The sequence below is a fragment of the Pristiophorus japonicus genome, chromosome 6 (genome assembly GCF_044704955.1).
Source record: "Pristiophorus japonicus isolate sPriJap1 chromosome 6, sPriJap1.hap1, whole genome shotgun sequence".
Taxonomy (NCBI): domain Eukaryota; kingdom Metazoa; phylum Chordata; class Chondrichthyes; family Pristiophoridae; genus Pristiophorus; species Pristiophorus japonicus.
In genome coordinates this window covers 259,161,827-259,177,767 of record NC_091982.1, presented here as the reverse complement: position 1 = coordinate 259,177,767, position 15,941 = coordinate 259,161,827, and the positions used below count along the sequence as shown (strand labels likewise).

The following is a 15,941-nucleotide window of genomic DNA, read 5'->3' as shown; positions in this document are numbered from 1 at the left end:
AAACTGGAAGCAATACGGTGGAGGAGGATTTCCTGGAGTGCATAAGGGATGGTTTTCTAGACCAATATGTTGAGGAACCAACTAGGGGGGAGGCCATCTTAGACTGGGTGTTGTGTAATGAGAGAGGATTAATTAGCAATCTCATTGTGCGAGGCCCCTTGGGGAAGAGTGACCATAATATGGTGGAATTCTGCATTAGGATGGAGAATGAAACAGTAATTTCAGAGACCATGGTCCAGAACTTAAAGAAGGGTAACTTTGAAGGTATGAGGCGTGAATTGGCTAGGATAGATTGGCGAATGATACTTAGGGGGTTGACTGTGGATGGGCAATGGCAGACATTTAGAGACCGCATGGATGAAGTACAACAATTGTACATTCCTGTCTGGCGTAAAAATAAAAAGGGGAAGGTGGCTCAACCGTGGCTATCTAGGGAAATCAGGGATAGTATTAAAGCCAAGGAAGTGGCATACAAATTGGCCAGAAATAGCAGCGAACCTGGGGACTGGGAGAAATTTAGAACTCAGCAGAGGAGGACAAAGGGTTTGATTAGGACAGGGAAAATGGAGTACGAGAAGAAGCTTGCAGGGAACATTAAGGCGGATTGCAAAAGTTTCTATAGGTATGTAAAGAGAAAAAGGTTGGTGAAGACAAACGTAGGTCCACTGCAGTCAGAATCAGGGGAAGTCATAACGGGGAACAAAGAAATGGCGGACCAATTGAACAAGTACTTTGGTTCGGTATTCACTAAGGAGGATACAAACAACCTTCCGGATATAAAAGGGGTCAGAGGGTCTAGTAAGGAGGGGGAACTGAGGGAAATCTTTATTAGTCGGGAAATTGTTTTGGGGAAATTGATGGGATTGAAGGCCGATAAATCCCCAGGGCCTGATGGATTGCATCCTAGAGTACTTAAGGAGGTGGCCTTGGAAATAGCGGATGCATTGACAGTCATTTTCCAACATTCCATTGACTCTGGATCAGTTCCTATGGAGTGGAGGGTAGCCAATGTAACCCCACTTTTTAAAAAAGGAGGGAGAGAGAAAACAGGGAATTATAGACCGGTCAGCCTGACCTCAGTAGTGGGTAAAATGATGGAATCAATTATTAAGGATGTCATAGCAGTGCATCTGGAAAATGGTGACATGATAGGTCCAAGTCAGCATGGATTTGTGAAAGGGAAATCATGCTTGACAAATCTTCTGGAATTTTTTGAGGATGTTTCCAGTAAAGTGGACAAAGGAGAACCAGTTGATGTGGTATATTTGGACTTTCAGAAGGCTTTCGACAAGGTCCCACACAAGAGATTAATGTGCAAAGTTAAAGCACATGGGATTGGGGGTAGTGTGCTGATGTGGATTGAGAACTGGTTGTCAGACAGGAAGCAAAGAGTAGGAGTAAACGGGTACTTTTCAGAATGGCAGGCAGTGACTAGTGGAGTGCCGCAAGGTTCTGTGCTGGGGCCCCAGCTGTTTACATTGTACATTAATGATTTAGACGAGGGGATTAAATGCAGTATCTCCAAATTTGCAGATGATACTAAGTTGGGTGGCAGTGTGAGCTGCGAGGAGGATGCTATTAGGCTGCAGAGTGACTTGGATAGGTTAGGTGAGTGGGCAAATGCATGGCAGATGAAGTATAATGTGGATAAATGTGAGGTTATCCACTTTGGTGGTAAAAACAGAGAGACAGACTATTATCTGAATGGTGACAGATTAGGAAAAGGGAAGGTGCAACGAGACCTGGGTGTCATGGTACATCAGTCATTGAAGGTTGGCATGCAGGTACAGCAGGCGGTTAAGAAAGCAAATGGCATGTTGGCCTTCATAGCGAGGGGATTTGAATACAGGGGCAGGGAGGTGTTGCTACAGTTGTACAGGGCCTTGGTGAGGCCACACCTGGAGTATTGTGTACAGTTTTGGTCTCCTAACTTGAGGAAGGACATTCTTGCTATTGAGGGAGTGCAGCGAAGGTTCACCAGACTGATTCCCGGGATGGCGGGACTGACCTATCAAGAAAGATTGGATCAACTGGGCTTGTATTCACTGGAGTTCAGAAGAATGAGAGGGGATCTCATAGAAACGTTTAAAATTCTGATGGGTTTAGACAGGTTAGATGCAGAAAGAATGTTCCCAATGTTGGGGAAGTCCAGAACCAGGGGTCACAGTCTGAGGATAAGGGGTAAGCCATTTAGGACCGAGATGAGGAGAAACTTCTTCACCCAGAGAGTGGTGAACCTGTGGAATTCTCTACCACAGAAAGTAGTTGAGGCCAATTCACTAAATATATTCAAAAGGGAGTTAGATGAAGTCCTTACTACTCGGGGGATCAAGGGTTATGGCGAGAAAGCAGGAAGGGGGTACTGAAGTTTCATGTTCAGCCATGAACTCATTGAATGGCGGTGCAGGCTAGAAGGGCTGAATGGCCTACTCCTGCACCTATTTTCTATGTTTCTATGTTTCTAGAACAGTGAAACAGAGTTATGGCTTACTCTGCACTAGTTGTGAACTGCTGTTAGACCGGGTCCAAGCAAACTATAGGCTTTAGGGTGAATTTACTGATCCCACGATCGCAGCAGAGAGGCATACTGAAAAGGAGCATAGGTCAGAGATAGGGTTACAACACTGTAGCCATGATTTTCTGACCCATGCTCCCCTTGACTGCGGCTTGCTGTTGAGAGCATGGGATCATCGCGTTTACTCTTATTTTTACACTTGTCCTCAGGGCGCAGTTGCTTCACACAAGTAGATAAAAGTCCTTAAATCTGTACTGTGTTTGGGGGGCTGGGGAAAGAGACGTGTTCCAACACATCGACTGCTATCATTTGAAACATCGTCATCAAAACGAAAGGAGGCAGGATGTGGTCGGTCCACAAAGATTTTGAAAACAACATGAACTGTCAGCTTGGCTCAGTGTAATGTATCAACTCGGCTCAATGGTAGTCCTCTCACCACCGGGACAAAAGGATGAGGGTTCAAGCTCCATGGCAGGACTTGAGCACATAATCTAGACTGCCACAACAGTGCACTACTTAGGGAATGTTGCATTGTCAGAGGTACTATCTTTGGGATGAGATATTAAACTGAGGCCTCATCTGCCTTTTCAGGTACACATAAATGATCCCATGACATTTTTAGAAGTGCAAGTGAGTTCTTCCATGTCCTGACCAAAATTTGACTCTCAACAACACTATCAAAACAGATTATCTGGTCATTTATCCCATTGCCATTTGTGGAACCTTGCAGTGTGCAAATTGTCTACTTCATTTGCAAAACAGCAGTGACTACACTTCAAAAATAATGAATTGATTGTGAAGTGCCCTGGGACATCTTGAGGATGTGAAAGGTGCTATATAAATGTAAGTTATTTCTTTGTTCTAAGCAAATGGGTGCAACAGCTATATTGATATTTTTCTCATTAAATACACATTTGTGAAGGGATAAAATCTTTATGCAAAAGGTATCTACAACCCAACTGCTTGTATTGTTTTCTTTTTGCTGCAAATTGTTTATTCTCCCTGCAAATCTTCTTAAAAGTATGCAAGTTTTCCGGGCCAATAAAATCTGCAGTCATAATACATGTCCTAATTTTGCTACTGTATATCAAAGGTTACAGGGTAAAAAAAAGTGAGTACAGGGTATTACCAAACTACTTTACAGGATGCCTGGTGACATTGAGGTAGATCTTGACTTTTTTTGCGACACTGTAAAACGAGTCGGCAGCCCCTTTTACATTTCTTCCAATTTTATTTCCATTGAAATCCTACGTACCCATCCACTCCTGTTCTCAATGACCTATGTTGGCTGCTGGTCCACCTGTGCCCCAAATTTAAAATTCTCATCCTCCATGTTTAACCCTATTTCTGTAACTTCTTCCAGCTCTACAACAGCAACCATCACTCGCCTCTCACCACCCCTCCGCTGCCCCTCCCCCCCCCCCCAACTTTCCGTTCTTCCGACTTTGGCCTTTTGTCCATCTCCCCTTCCCTTTGTGCCACTATTAGTGGATGTGCCTTTAACCGCCAGAGTCCCATATTCTGGAATTCTCTCTCTAAGTCCCTCCACTACTCGACCTCTCCCTATCCTGTAAGACCATCTTTAGAAGACTGCTATTCGATCGAGCCTGTGGTCACCCCTCTTAATTTCTCCTTCTTTAGCTCGGCATTCATTTTTTTTCTTTTACATCTCTGTGAATTGCCTTGGGGCATTTTTTCTATATAAATGGTGCCATATAAGTTGTTGTCATTGTTGTTTCTGTTGATGATGATGATGATGACGAGGATGATGATAAGAACAGTGGCTGAACATCAGTAGTCCCACAAAACGTGTCTCACAGGAGTAAAGGTTAGTTGGCAGTAGGGTGGAGAGGGGAAGAGATTTAGGCATTATTCAAAAATTGCAATGCTATTCAAAAAGGTGACATGTTACGCAAATGCATAATGAAATGTGCAGTATATCAACAAATGATCCAATCAACCCCTTCTGACTTTTGGCTGCATTAACTACAATTTCAAACTCAGTCACCAACCATTTCTGACATTCTGCCATGGCTGCAGTCCATGTTGTGAGATGTGACCGGGCAGTGCTGCAATTATACAAATGCAATTCAATGTATTTTGTTTTCCCTCTTTAGTTGGGGGAGGCAGGCTTGCTTAGAAAGTACATATTGTACCTTCTGAAATATGTTGACAATTCTGAATGATCTCTTATTATTGTGTATTATTAAAATAAATCCTGCCAGAATAAATGCTTCAACAGCTGAAACTCAGATTATTTATATTGGCAATCAGAGTAATAACTCACCATTTCTGTATTATTAAAGTAGAGAAATTTATCAAGACATTATTGAAAAGTTGTTAACGCGCTTTCCCTTGTGGCCCACCAGCACAGTATCACAATGTACCCCCAACACAGTGATCATCGATCACCCAGTTCTCCAGATGGCCCATCATCTTTATCACTCCCAGGTTGGTGACATCACCTGTTCTCCCATCTGAAATTGATGATGAAAGCAAACAGATCTATCTTGCTTACATTTATCAAATCAATTTAATTTTACAGGCCCCAGTGTTGGTGGCATATTGACAGTTTGTGTTAATGGCATCTACTGTGTTTAGTGCCTGGAAGAGCCCTCTTTGAATATCAACTTTGCATAATGTGGCATTTCATAATAAATTTTTTACGACATATTTACTTAATGGAAAGAATTATGGCTCCCTGTCAGAGCAGCAATTAAACATATCGAGGACTTTTGGAGTTCTTATCTTTCTTCCTCCTCCTTTAGACCAAAATATATTTATCTCTCCTCTTCCTCCCTTGGGACTAGTGTCTCATAACTGCTCTAAGTGCATTGAAGTAAAGTTACCATAAATTAAAGCATCTATAAAAAATTTTAAAAAGTCATTTTCATTCCTGGGATAGTGAGTTATAAGCAAAGTAATAGGATGACAGCTCGCCACTAAACACTTTGAGATATTTGCTAAAGCAAGCGCGGAGTAAAAACGCTGGCATGCGCATATTGATACTTTTGTATTTAAAGACCAGTCCAGTTATATCAAGGTAGAAATTCTCTTTGGCAAATAAGGATTTTATTAAAACCCCAATGGATTTCCTATGTTGTACTCACATGATAAAATCAGACGATATGCTGCTTCACAATGACAGGAGTGTTGTACTATGAAACTTTAATGTTAATCAGCAGTTTATTTTAAAGTGCTGATGTTACCTCCGTCAACCTGTCTCAGATTGAAGGAACTTTCCAGTTGGTTAATGTTGAGCAGCTTATACACTTGGTATGTATTCCGTTTAATGGCAATTTAATCCTAATTTGAAACCATGTGGGTGAGTTGAGCACTTTCAGATTCAACTAGCTGCAAACTTCACCCTTTCTGTCTCTCTCTCTGTTATCCACAGTGTGCACTCCACCACTTTAAATAAACTTATATAAACTATACAACACTGAAACAGGTTATTCGGCCCAACCAGTCCATACCGATGTTTATGCTCCATTCAAGCCTCCTCCCATCCTTCCTCATCTAACTGTCAACATAACCTTCTAGTCACTTCTCCCTCATATGCTTATCTAGCTTCTCCTTTAAATGCATCTATACTATTCGCCTCAACTATTCTCGGTGGTAGTGAGTTCCACATTCTCACTACTCTCTGGGTAAAGAAGTCTTGTACTTGAATTTTGCAAATCGGGGTCCTACTACTGGCTGTAGGATCACGATTTGCATATTTAAACAGCCGGATGCCTGTTTTAGGTAGGTGTTTGATCATTTACATATGGCATAAAGTGGATCTTGGGTGTCAAGAAGATGGCTGTGATGTCCCGCCATTTTGATGACTGCCTGATTTTCAGGTGCTCTGCCTTTGTGTCTCTCTTTCTGTGTCTGTCTTTGTGTTTCTCTCTCTTTCTCTCTCTCTCTCTCTCTCCCTCACTTTTTCTGCAAAATATTCACTTCACAATAGTTTTTCTGTCAAAATGCACCTCAGAAAAGTGCTAAATGTTATGCCTGACCTTGCTTTGATGTCTTTCGGAAATACAAACACATCGGGGTAGAGGTTCACCTTGGGCGGCAGAGCAGAACGAGTGCTGTCACTTCGGTCACCTGTTACACGCCTGCCCGATATTCATTTCCATCGACTTTGGTGGAAATGAATACTGGGTGCCATGTATAACATGCGGCCAATACAATACCGCCTGTTTTGCACCTCCGCCCAACACGAATCTTCTACCTCATAATTATTGTTGTAGTCCAGCTGTAATCACATTTTGGATACTGCACAGATTGCCTGCAGAGAATCATACTGATGTATGCTGTGTTTTAATAAAACAAATACAGACAGCAATGTTCAGACCATCAATAAATCCATGACATAGGATTAACCTCAAAAGGTCAGTAATGTTCCTATACTTCAGACATTATGACACCCACTTTGGCACTTCTGTAACCAGCAGGTCAGTAGTTAGAAATGAACCCTCCAACTCCCACAGGCAGTACCTACACCCCAATTAATATTGTGATATAAAAATGATTTCAATAATTTTTGACAACGTGGAACCATAGAAATTTCCAGCTTAGAAGGCTTCAAATATTTATCCACTTTTACTGTAAAAGATGCAATGGTTTCTGCCCCAACCACACCCATATTCCATGCTCCAACAAATCTCTGTGTAAAATAAATCTCTTAACCTTTCTCCTCAAACTCTTAGTGCCAATTTTTAAAGATGAACCCTTGTTACTGATTCCCCAACCGGGAGAAATAGACTTTCTGGATCATAATTTGAAAAGCTTCTATTAAATCTCCTCATCCTTTTTTGCCCCATTGGAAATAGTTCCCATATCTCAAGTTTCTCCTCAGAATAACGATAGATGGCGATTTTGAGGGTCTGGCAGGAACACGAAGGTAGTGCCCAGAAAATCGTGGCACAGTACATATTGCCTCACTCTTGCTCCCGATTTGTGGGACCATGCAGTTTGCATGTTGGTTGCTGAGCCTCCCTATAGTACAACAGTAACAATACCTCCCAAAATGTATTGCCTAACACTTATCTATGCTAAATTGTATCTTCCACCTGTTTGCCCATTCTGCCAGCCTGTTCACATCTTCCTGAAATCTTTTCCAGTCCTCACTCTTTGCCGAACCTCCTAGCTTTATGTTTTCAGGAAATTTCAAGTTTGGGTTCCCTATAACCATGTGAAAATCGTGCATATATATGGATGGCTAAACTGGATCCAACACTGTCCCCTGGGGTACACCACTTCCTCACCTTCTCGAATCTGAGCAACACCCATTTACCCTAACACTTTGTTTTGTCCGTCAAACAACTGTCTATCCATGCTGCTACATTTCCTCTTACACTGTATGTCTGCATTTTTCTAACAAGCCTCTTGGGACAGACCTTATCAAAGGCTTTCTGAAAATCTATATCAACTATATCTACTTCATTCTCTTTATCTATCTAACCTGTCATTTTAAAAATAGATATATTAAATTGGTGAATTGCAACTTGTCTTTATCGCATCCATGCTGCCTGTCTTTGCTTAAGCCTGGCGTTTTTGAAAGCTTACCAATTTTACATTGTCTATCAGCTTTGCGATTAGTGATGGATCGTAAGAGATGATCTTTCGAAGTGAATTTGCTGCATTGTAGTGAAATTCTAGAAGCAGTAATACACAAGGTAGTTCCTGGACAGCTTCACTAGACAACATTCCTGCAGACACCTTATCATATGGACCTGCCCCACAGAAAAGACAATCTCACACCCCTTCGTGTTTGACATTATATGGTTAGAACTTCAGTGGTGTGTCAAATGTAGTTATGGAGCCCTTATCCAGAATTTACTTAAATTTGTTGCACGTTAAGATGCTCTCAAAATGTTTAAAACTTCATGTCCAGGAGCAAAGCTCTGCGCATGTGTTTAAGTACCTTTCCGCAGAGCTCTCCCCTGACCTGGGAAATTCTAACTAGAGCAAGGCTTGAACCAGGCATTATAAACAAGGTGCTGCCTAGATGGAGCCTGTGCCAGTAGGTGTGGGACTGATATCTGAAATATAAATGCATCCCAAGAGATAACAATATTTCATAAATATTTGTGTTTTATTTGTTTTTATAAACTGCTTAAGTGTCGTCTCCCTTTTGATGTTGCTTAAAATAAATCACTTAAGACGATAAATTGAAGCCTTTTGCCAATCCCCCTCTGTCACCATTTGCCACATTTCCCCAGACATCTCGGAGATTGTGAACTTATCATATGGACAAGGATGAGTACGAACCCATTTTCAACAACTATGTGGGGCTGTGTGCTGGCACCAAGCACGTGTGCACCTATTGCCTCAATATTGAAGGGGTTAGAATGCATAGAATTGGCAACAGGGCAAAAGATGGGATCGATCAATGCAGAGGGTAAGAGTTGAGCTAAGATTGGAATTGCTCATGGATACTAAAGACATTATGGAGAACTGCGACCTGTCACAAGATTGTGCAATGTGTCTTGTCAGCAGTGACTGAAATCTGAGTTTCTTTTAAAATGAGCTTAGTAGATAAACAAGCCACTAAGTTTATTGGAAGGCGTTTTTCCCCTCTCGCTGATTAAGCTGTGGTCGATTCCTTTTCTTCACAATCACTGCTCCACTGGGCCAAACTGCACATCTGGACTGGGACCTCAGCACGTTCACAGTAAACCCCTGGTGACAAACTGCAAAAAGGTTTGACCTTTGCTCTTGTCCTGTGACCCCCCTTGTTCGATTTGTACTTCAGCTAACCAATATCTGATTAGATAATGCTTCGTGCCGGCCTTAAAAATGAGATAAAAGCTTCAATTTATGACTGGAGTCGAGAATAGGGCGAGTGCACTCTAATCACATTCAACGGATTCCCTGTCCGGTCATATTTCCCATTTTCAAACTTCAGTCTCTCTTTCGCACATTTAATTTACTCTTTGCCATTCCTGCTGCTCGTCTCAAGCAACTTTCTTTTCAGAGTTTTGATTTCTGGTCCAATCAAGTAATGAGATAACTTCGATTGTGCAACTAGATGTAGTAACAAAGCAACTTAAACATTGCAACCTGCCTTCTGGTTGGGTCAGTGCAGTCAGACATGGATTCGGACAATTGATATTCGGATATACTGAAGTCATGTAACTAACAGAACAAGGTTGTGCACTTTGTGACTAAAGAAACTCTCCTCCCCCAGGCCTATATAATCAATTTTGTACATTTTCATTGCCTTTTCTGAGGAGAAATGGTGAGTTTCGCTGAATGAAATAGATAAAAAAATAATTGTTTACATAATAATAGATTATAAAAACCCAAATGCTGCCAATTGGTATTATTTTTTTACAAATTATCATTTGATTTCAGATTGGACCCGAGTGTTGGTTTCGTGTGGAACTTTCAATTGCGATTATTTTTACCCTTTCAAAGTACAGATTTAAATTCCCAGAGAAATTAAATGATTCATAATCCCACTGTGATTTCTGCAGCAGTTCCATCCTAATCGTAATTATTTAAAGAGGTATCAGTAACAGCGAAGGTTATTGATGTACCTTTTTTGCCAATACACCATGCAATGATCTGCATCACATCATCATGTAATTAGAGAACATCACATTGTGAAAATGGTACTATTTTGCTTTCACATTATTACATCCTTGCAATGTAAAATGACGCACATCATTTCTTGGCTGTTTTGCTCTTTGAAATAGTCACAATGACCCTGAATGTTTTCATCACAATGTGCGTGCCAAACCTTTTTATTATTTGGTTTCAAATGCATGATGCGATGGTGCACATCATGGTGAGCTGTACTATGTCACTCGCGTGCAAGATCATTGTTACAAAATAACACATGGCTCTTCTCCCTTGAAGGTAAGTGACACTAATGTGGAACAAGGCAAATGGCCCGCGTTTTGCCATTGGTATAGCGGCATACTCTCAGAGTTTGAAATGAACACCAAGGCCGGAATTTTGCTGGCACTCAGAAGGCGGGTTTAGAGGCGGGTCCGCTGTCAAAATATAAATGATTGACAGCGGGTCAGGAGCCCGCTGTCAACCTGCCTCCATGTCAGTTTTCCAAGTGCCGGGTCTGACTGTGCTTTACACACCCACACCCAAGTGGTGGAGGAGCCAATTGACATAGTTAAGAGCATGTTAAAAGGTACTAAATAGCATTTTACCATGTACTTACAATTTTTACAGCTTTTTCACGAGGTTCACGGTGCTTGGGGATCACGTCAGGTAAGTAGGTCAGGTTTTCAATGACTCTCCATTGCTCTGAATAGATAACAGCTGTAAAAGTGATATTAAAAGCTACCATTTCACAGCTGTTCACTTTGCAATATTAGAAGTTGGAGCCTTCACGGTTTGGAATACACTTTTCAGCTGTATGCAGGTTGGAAGTGTTTGGAGCAAACTCTCTTTCCACTGTCATCTCCTTGGAGCAACCTTTCTCACCATTGACAGATCGTTTCTGTCATCTCAACTTCAGCTGTCATCTATTCCAGTAGCATCGGTGTCCTTGAAAAAATATTACCTTGGTCCTCAAAATCCCAGCATGATCAGCCCCAAAACTAGCATCCCCAGGCACACCAGCATCACCAACAACAACACCAACCTTCTCCGCAATCACCTGATGCTGCACAGGACACAGGGTATCAGCACCTGACCAAATTGCTGCCTGGGACACCAGAGATGGCCTCACCATGGATAGATTTACTTCACTTGATGTTGTACACCCTGGCTGCCACATGATGCACCAGGTTGGCACCATCCCACTCCAGGCCATTCCTTTCACACTCATCACTATTGTGGGGTGTACCCTTATGTGTCACCATTCACTACAACTCACTAAGTCACTTCTAAAGGTGCACACAAATCTGCCCAAGAAGGCATCGTGTTGAAAATAATGATTTCAATATTTGACAACACATGAACAGAAACTTTACATGAACATTGGCTAAAAGACCCAAGTCCCTACCCTTGTGTGTTGTTAGTTGGTATAATTGGACAAGGTTGAGAGTGAGTGTGAGATGTGGCTAGTGAGATGGGGATAAAGTAGATAGAGAGGGAGGGGTGAGTGGAGGTACAAGGTAAGTTGGTGTGAGTAACGATGTGCAAGATTAGGGTAGGGAAGGCAGAGTGATGGGGATGTGATGAGTGGCACAGCAGGATGAGGTTGAGCGCGGCTTTGCAGTAACGTTTCGTGATCATTGAAAGGTTTGCGCCACTGCAGCCAGGTTCTCTTGACGACATCCATGCTAGTGTCCTATGCAATGTGCAACCAGGCTGCGTTGGTGTCCTGGGGAGGTCTCCTCTGCCTATTGGAAGGGAAGAAAACCTCCCTGCATGCTGTGACTCCCTCCATAAGCAGATTTACAACTGTTAAAATGAAGGTGGACATGGTCCCTTTAAGGAAACTGACCGATGGTGCATCATCAAATGATGCTATCAGACCCGCTTCCTTTTAATTGGTCGGGAACATTGCAGGGCGGGCTTAACAAGCCCCATCAGCGGAAAATTATTTTCCCATAGTGGGATGGAGCCGGGAGCGGGGTCACAACCCGTCATCTACCTTGGCCACACTGAGCCTGCCTCGGTAGGCAAAATCACGCCCAAGTTTGGGATTTGGGCTTGCGCAATTCCGGAATTGCGATCGGTCAAGTTCCGACTCGAGAGATGATCCGCACTGACATGAAAATCCTAATTGCTGTCGCAGAGTTGGGCTAATTGCCCACCAACTGTCCAGCAATTACGCCTGAAAATTTTACGCCGGTGCAAACAAGCGCAGCAACCAGTTTCACAGTGGAAGGCGATACCCATTAATAAAAAAATCTTCATTTTGATGAAAATCCATGCCTTTAATGGTGATTAGCTGTCCGTAGACTTTGACACTCAAACAGGATTTAGAAAAAGAAATCAGTTCAGCAATGATTATTATTGCATTATATAATAGTATTGTTTTATTGTTGAGGGCTCCGTTACAATTTTACTTTCTCCCTTTTTCCAAACTGGAACCAGCTGGCCACGAACCACCTACAGCCAAGAGGATAGACAAGTGACTTGCTCCCTGGCCTTTCTCCATAGCCACTCCATTTGAGTCACTGGAAGGCGTACAATCTGATTGGAGCATCAGCCCATGTGATCCCAAGTACGCTTCCGCACACAGTGCGCCCCTGGGATCCATGGGCCACTATGCCGTGGTCAACTCTGCAGCGTCTGACAGCAACTTTTTGTTTGGGGCTCGCATCAGTTAAGTGTACATTCCGTTCGGATGCCAGCAGCGAAATCCTTAATTATGCTGACAACCGCAAAATCCGGGCCAATGTATTTTAGGACACTATTACTTTTTGCCCTTGCATTGCTTCTTTCAGTTATGAAGATTCATTTGTCTGCACTGTCCCTCCGACGTCAGCTCACAGGAGCTGCTATACTATTGTTGGAGATGTGACAGTTTTTCTGTTGTGAAGGCTCCTCAAGCACTCCTGAATCGCTGACACCTTGCCACTAATTGAAGCAGCACTGTGCTGATCTGGTATGTACTCAGCAATCAGTCGGAATACATATTTAAAATGAAACCTTTTTTTTTTCTTCCTGGGTTTATTTTCCATGAGCATTTTCAGAAATGCTGTAAAGTTTTATCTAGCATTTATACCTTTACAAGATTAAATTCACTAACCTCACTGAAATGTAGTGTAGAAATTGTGATCGTTTGGAATGGCAGGAATGTGGTGTGCCGGAACACATTACAGTTCTGGCAGCACATTCTCTAACATGTATGGCCAGACTCTATAATCATTGCCCAATCTGGCACTTTCACACGTGAAATGTTCACTCCTCTGATACTTCATCGTATTTATAGAAGTTGCTGTGCAGTTGCTATTTTGCTGGCAAAACTCTGAAATATGTACAGGTAGATATGTGGATGTTTGGGGAGATGTCATTTACTTGATACCTTATAGCCTTGAGAAGGATATTTAGGTGGTTTATAAGTCTTCAATGAAATTACTGCCATCTACACATTATAATATCTATTTTTTATATATTTACTACAGTCTTCAAAATAATAACTGCTAAAAGCTAAAATTGCTCTTGGCATCATTGCTGAGTAATAGTGTTGCAAGATTGACAGGAAAATATAACAATGAAATTAATTTGCAGCATTATAGGAGAAATATTAGGAACCTGGGGAATTTTACCCCTTGTGTTTATGATGTGTTAGCGACATCGTAAACATAGTGGGACGTCATCATCTGGGTGTAAAGCTGGAGTTGTGGATTCACCGCCCATTATAGAACCCGCACGGAAATGAAAGTCAGACAGTTTTTATAATAGGTGAACAGTTTTATGCCTTAGCGGCAAGTTGAAAATCTACCTTGTAGGATTCCAAATTTGTTCTTTTTAAAATGGGTTTCTAGTTTTGCTAGAAATAATTATGCTAAATTTTTGTGCTACAATGACAATGTTGGTAACACATAATGACCAGGGAAGATCCCCTCCCACACCCCGCTCGTGTATGTTGCATTGCTATACAGCTACATTCCACATGTGCTTGTGCTCCATGTGTAGGCTGTCAGTTATATCTGGCGGCATTATTATGACATAACCGATTATTAACCAGTCACAGTACACAAACTGTGAACACTCCCACTGCCGTAATACCACAAATTCAGATGGTTGCTATACTACTGTATAATTGCTGTCATAAAATGATTCATTCACCAATAATTCTGCACCAATCATCTGCCAATATTTAGGTTTCTGATCAGATAACACTTACAGCAGGTAGTATTTTGGGTAAAAAAACACTAAATACAAACAAGATAAATATAACAAGAAAGAAATATGTTGAAATAAATTGTGTTGCAGCAGATCCAGTAGCTACCAAGGCACCACCTTACCACTGCTGTGAACAGGATTTTGTGACAGCAGAGTTTCTGGAGTGGGCAAGTTCCAAGAATTATTGCTACCAGGAAGCTCTCACCAAGGGTAGAAAAGAACCCATTACACCAGCGCTCATTGGGGTAGATCTTCAACTTGCCACCTGGGTATAAAAGTGGCGTTACGGATCAGCTGCCTGTTATGGAAACCGCCCGACTAGAATCGAAGGGGCAGCCCATTCACAATGTTAGTCCTACACCTGGGTGGTGGGTTGAAAATCTGCCCCACTATATCAAAAGCCTGACAACTCTACTTACCATCAAAGCATCAACTTCAAGTTTTGCTTTGTCTGCGATGGGACACGACTAGCCATTTGGTACACCAAGAGAATGAACACATTCAAAAGCTAAACACTTCTTGATGGTTTTTTTAAATCCACATGAAAAGGAGTTGATCATAGTCCAAACCAGAAGCTTTTCCAAATAACACAACCATCTCCCCACAAACAACAGACATTTGAAACATAGAAATTAAGATATGTGCTTACTTCCCAGCCATGAGAAGGATCCTTCAAGCTTGATAGCTCTTCTCCAACATAAGGGCCAAGTTTTTCACCTACTTCAATCGTTCTTTTAGTCCATATTCCTAATCCGGCGCCTGGAATGCTTGACTCACGGAGTTCAAATTCGGATGGAATGGGAATATCATCAGGAATATATATGGGAGCTTTGTAGGGGGAGCCCTCCTTTGGTGTGAAGTCATCATTAGATGTGGCAGGTGAGGAAAGATCATGTGCACTGAGGGACAGAGGCCCGGTCTCATCATCAGCATTGGGCTCCTCTTCTGGTGCAATCGCAGAGTATCCATCATACAGGCTGTCATCACCTAATTACAAAAATAAATCGGAAATGAAAGAGTTGAAGACTGCAAACCAAAGATCATGGTGAAAATTATGATTGATATTTCATTGAATCCGGAGCGAAGTGAGGGTATCGCAGTCAATCTAGAGACTAGTGGTAATCTCAAGCAACATTAAAGAATTGAGGTCACTCTGAATATCAATAGAAACCCGGGACTGAAGTGAAAAATTGGGGTCATTCAGGGTAGCAGAGGAAACCTGGGATAAAGGGAGAGAATTGAAATTACTCTGGGTGCCAACAGCCATCGACAGTGAAACATGACCGAGTCACTTTGGGAATCTTAACAGGGGGAAATGGCAATAGAAACTTGATGTAAAATTGACCAAGATTGCCAGCAGCAGCAGAAAAAAGGAAGAAAAAAGTCTGGCCTGTCATGTTTCAGATTAATTACTGAATAATCATTCATAAAATATTAATGAACTCCACACTATAACATTCTAAGCTTTAATATATATATTATAAAAGCATGTATTATTTATCCGCAAAATAAGTGAGTCCCATACTGGCAGCGCCAATGTTATGTTGACAGCATCTCCCGATAACCGACTGAGTAAAAAGCTCAAATATTTCCTCCTTAATTGAACCAGTTTGTAAAGTAACAGGCTAACTAATCTAGGAAAGAGCTTATTAAAGCACACAAA

The 15,941-nt window shown here is 41.8% G+C and overlaps 1 protein-coding gene across 3 annotated transcripts in view; it reads right to left on the bottom strand.

Moving 5' to 3' along the window:
• mecom (MDS1 and EVI1 complex locus) overlaps window positions 1-15,004 on the bottom strand; it is a 462,101-nt gene extending 447,097 nt beyond the window's left edge. For all 3 annotated transcript variants that reach the window (XM_070882495.1, XM_070882492.1, XM_070882493.1), the window contains exon 1: window positions 14,928-15,004. The gene's annotated coding sequence lies outside the window, so the exon portion shown is untranslated. The remainder of the gene's footprint in view (window positions 1-14,927) is intronic.
• Between the last annotated feature and the right edge of the window lie 937 nt (window positions 15,005-15,941).